The sequence below is a fragment of the Elaeis guineensis genome, chromosome 11 (assembly GCF_000442705.2).
Source record: "Elaeis guineensis isolate ETL-2024a chromosome 11, EG11, whole genome shotgun sequence".
NCBI classification, from domain to species: domain Eukaryota; kingdom Viridiplantae; phylum Streptophyta; class Magnoliopsida; order Arecales; family Arecaceae; genus Elaeis; species Elaeis guineensis.
Window position 1 is genome coordinate 97,475,761 of NC_026003.2, and position 4,765 is coordinate 97,480,525.

The 4,765-nt window shown below is 39.1% G+C and overlaps 1 non-coding gene across 1 annotated transcript; it reads right to left on the reverse strand.

Annotated features, from left to right (window-relative positions):
• Positions 1–2,636: 2,636 nt before the first annotated feature.
• LOC140852709 (small nucleolar RNA R71) lies at positions 2,637–2,742 on the reverse strand. The gene has a single exon (XR_012135611.1). It is a non-coding gene; the product is annotated as a small nucleolar RNA R71 (small nucleolar RNA).
• Between the last annotated feature and the right edge of the window lie 2,023 nt (positions 2,743–4,765).

Consider the following 4,765-nt stretch of genomic DNA (forward strand, 5'->3'; position numbering starts at 1 on the left):
CTCCATGCCTCACCCTCTCTTCCTCCTTTTTTTTTCCAACACCCAAGGGTTGGGCATCCATCATCCACATGCCTGAGTTGAGAGGTGATAAACACTTAATTTAAGTCATTTAAAATAAAAAATTATATTTAATTTATTTTATTTATTAAAAATTTGATGCTTTTTTTTATGTTTTACAGGAAAGATGATCGTCGATACAAAGAGTCCGATTCGTAGATCAAAAAGACTCAAGTTTGAAGAAAATTGGACTTAAAACAAAATTTAAATAAAAGAAGATGCATACGGTATTATAGAAAATGAAGATACTATGCAAGGAACCTAAAAAGGATATAGACATCATTTTAAAGAAATAAAAGTTTTTTTTTGTAATTTGGAGCGTAAACAGCTAATGGTCGGGTGCGCGGAAGGTTCGTGCGGAAGCGGACGTTCGAGCGGACGCACGACACGGCAGGTTCGCACGGCACAGCGGGTTCGCACGGCATGGCGGGCGTGCGGCATGGCGGGAGTGGCATTGTGGGTGCGCGGACACAGTGGCGAACAGATGGGGAGATGGATCTGAAAATTAAAGGAAAAAAATAATACTTGGAAATACTTCAAGAGGAAGAATTTATATTTTCTTTATCTGCTTGTGATCTTTCCATCTCATCCATCCATCTTTTAGTCCTTAGTATTTTTTTTAATCCCACATCGAAAAACCATGTAAAACTTCTCCCTCCTAACACCTATAAAAAGGCTCTTGTACTCTCATTTGAGGGGGAGCCCAGAAATTCTTCTAGAGCCTTGCATAGAGGAAGAGAAAGGGACTACTCCATGAGCAGCTAGGCTAGCAGCCTCGAGAGTGGAGAAAAATTTTGTAACGACATAGAGTGGGTTTCTTATTCTAAACTTTCTTGTATTTCTTTATATGCAATAAAGATTATGCTTTTTATTTAAATCATCATGAGTTCTTTATTTGCTCTCTTTCATATGCTTTTATTTATACTTTCCTGTTAGATTAATATTAGAAACAACTTTTACTTTTCGGAGACGCACCATGATCTACGGGTATGGGATGTGTCGAGAAAGAAGAGTTATTTACCTAGTATTTTCGGAGACGCACCGTGATCTATGGGTACGGGGCGTGCTGAGGAAAGATAGGTATTTTTCCTAAGATTAATCGCATCTATTTAAATATAAAAAAAGAGATACAACTCTACTAGTGCAAAATTAATTCAAAACTCCCGAGCTCTTTATTTTCTAATTACATCAATTTTAAGATAATTTATTCTCTAAATCAAAACAACCTTCTTTCTTTTATTTTGCAATCTCAACTTAGCCCAAGGTCCCTGAGGATACGATCTCGACTCATCCTACCTACGTAGTGAGTAGAGTTATTTTTGGTGCTATGAATGACTACGCATCAAATTTTGGTGCCATTGTCGGAGACCTTGGCATGGTTGAATTAAAAAAAAAAATCACTGATATTTCATAACACTTAACTAAAATAGCGTAACCTCAAATATAAAAATTTCTAACTTGATTGGACACCTTGTTTCTTTGCATTGCATCTCCATAATTGACTTTAAGGGCACAACCCATTAACTAAGATAAGGTGGAGATTTGATTACCCTTCCTTGGCCACAAATCATTCCCTTGCATTTGCATAACCTAGACCTTAATCTAAAATTAAATAGACGTTGACCCCTAAGAATTCGAGCTCATTAGGACAAGTGACCCTGAGAGTTGAACCAGGTTAGACTTGGTCAGCTAGCTGGTGTCTAGGCAAGTGGTTTGCGGGACGACTGGGCTCGAAGGAAGGTAGTTTTTAATTGGTTCCGTTCGCTGATTTGGCCAATTTAATTAGTGTCTAAGGAAAGCAACAGGGGGACTCCCACCGACCTTACACTTATCTGGCCAGTTGGTTGGTCAAGCTCTGACTTGGAGGGCTTGAAGGTTAACTACAGTTAGGAGCTGTCTAGAACTAGAGTAACTTTAGGATAGAGAGTCCACTGCGTGCTAACTTGATTGTAATTAAAATCTAACCACAACTAATTCTTCTATTAGTTTTAGGACTTCTTAGGATCTCTTCTTTAGAACTCTTTTCTCTCTTCTCTTCTCCTCTTAATAAAAAAAAAATAATCCTTAACAGACTAGGATAGTCCTACATAGACCTTTTAGTTGCATGTTAGGTCAACGATCACTAAAATCTGACTTGCAACCATTAGACGAAGAATTAGAAAAGACTCTTAGGACTATCCGAGTTAGAAACATGGCTGCACCTGGTGAGGCTAATCCTCCACACTCATTGAGAGAATATTTCACTCCATCCTCGTATACCTACTCTCCATGCATTCAAGCACCTCCAGTAGAAGATACCTAATATGAGATTAAGTCTAGCATTATTCAAATGTTGCCATCATTCTATGGACTTAGTAACGAGGACCCATACAAACACTTGGATGAATTTCTTGAAATTTGTTCCACAGTAAAAATTCAAAACTTCTCCGATGATGCCCTTAGGTTGAAACTGTTTCCTTTCTCACTTAAGGACAAAGCCAAACATTGGTTAAACTCCTTAGACTCTATAACCATTTCAACTTGGGATCATCTTCAGAGAGAATTTCTCAAGAAATACTTTTCAATTGGAAAAAAAAATCAAATTAGAAAAGCTATCACTAGTTTTTCCCAATTGGAGGGTGAACTTTTTCATGAGATATGAGAAAGGTTAAGGGACCTCATTCGTAAATGTCCACACCATGCTGTCCCTAAATGGCAATTTTGTCAGTATTTTTATGATGGTCTATCGGAGAAACACCGACAAATGGTTGATGCATCATGTGGTGGGACATTCATGCTAAAGAGTGAGGATGAAGCCTGGCAGCTCTTTGAAATACTTAGTGAGAATTTCCTACATCATATGTCTGCCACCTTTAGAGAACAACCCATGCTTCAACAAAAAAGAAGTGGAATTTATCAGATTGGAAACATCATGGATATCCACAGTAAGGTAGATGAACTGTCCCAAAAATTAGACCATCTTCTAAATACTGGACAATCCCCGATTCCACCTAACCCAATCCAAGAAGTTTGTGCATTGTGTGCAAGTCCGAACTATTTTGTTAGTGAATGCCCAGACGCATCTCAATTTTCTGAGTTTGTGCACGAGCAGGTTCAGCAAGCTCAAGTCCAACAAGCTCGCAGACTAGGAAATGATCCATATTCGAGCACTTATAACCCCGGCTAGAGAAACCATCCAAATTTTTCTTGGAGACCACAACCAGTGGTTGGCCCTACCGCACCTCGATCTCAATATCAGGACCCAACATATAGGCATGGACCATACCATCAATTTCAAAATGCTCCTCAACCGTCTACTACTGGTCATAGCTCAGCTTTTAAGGAAAAAGTTCTGAAAGTACTAGAATGATTAGAAGTCAACACTCAGACCCTTAACTCCCACGCACAATCCATTGCTAAGCTAGAGACCCAAATAGGTTAACTAGCACTGCATTTAGTAGGAGGGAAGGAGAAAAATTACCTAGCCAATCCGAGAGCAACCCAAGAGGATAATTTGTGATTGAGAGCTCTAATATCCCAAAAGCTTTTTTTGAACATGCCAAATCAATCATGACTCTGAGAAGTGGGAAGGTCATTGAACACACTAGTAAAATCAATGAGACCGACCTTAAACCTCTAACCAAAGCCAAATCACCCAAGAACAAGGAGGACCTTAAAATAGAGAATGAACCAACTGCACTGGAATCATCGTATTTGCCTAAAGTCCCATTTTCGGATGCCCTGAAAGCCCCTATTCCTGCAGATAAGAAGGGAGAAAGACTCGACGAGATGTTGGAATTATTTAAGCAAGTCTAAATTAATCTTCTCCTTCGAGATGCAATCAAACAGGTCCCTGCTTATGCCAAATTTTTGAAGGATTTGTGCACCCAAAAACGTAAATCTAGATCACAAATCCCAAAGAAAGTATGCCTCACTGAACAGGCTAGTTCTGTCTTTCAGCATACCACTCCTCCAAAGCTTAAGGACCCAGGAGCCCCATCATTTCCTGTGTTATAGGAGATTATCACATTGAAAAAGCTCTTCTGAACTTAGGGCAAGTGTGAATCTTTTACCTAGTTTGGTGTATGAACTTTTTAGATTCAGAGAACTGAAACCCACATCAGTCACACTGTAATTAGCCGACAAATCAATTAAGGAACCACGTGGAATACTTGAGGATGTCTTGGTCAAGGTAGATGAGTTTTATTTTTCAGTTGATTTTCTGGTTCTCGACATGGAACTAAGTGGCAACCCAAGATAAATTCCCATTATCTTAGGACGATCCTTCCTAGCTATGGCAAATGCATGCATTAATTGTAGGACAGGAGTCATTGACGTATCGTTTGAGAATAAAAAACTGAGATTGAATGTGTTTGATGCTTCCCAAGGACCATCAATGGATAGTTGCTTCGAAGTAGATACACTAGAAGACATTATAGAAGATGCAACACTCATAATTCTAGCACCAGACTCCTTAGATACTTGCTTGGCTCACTTTGGAATGTATGACTTTAAGGGATATATGAAAAAAGTTAACACCTTGTTGGATAGACCACACGATAAAACTACTCCTCCATGGACAATCAAGTATGAGCCATTGCCCACATTAGCCAGTACACCAATAGTTCCATCTTTAGAATCACCACCTACGTTAGAATTGAAACCCCTTCCTGCTACGCTCAAGTATGTATTTCTAGGACCCAATGATACCCTCCCAGCAATCATTGCA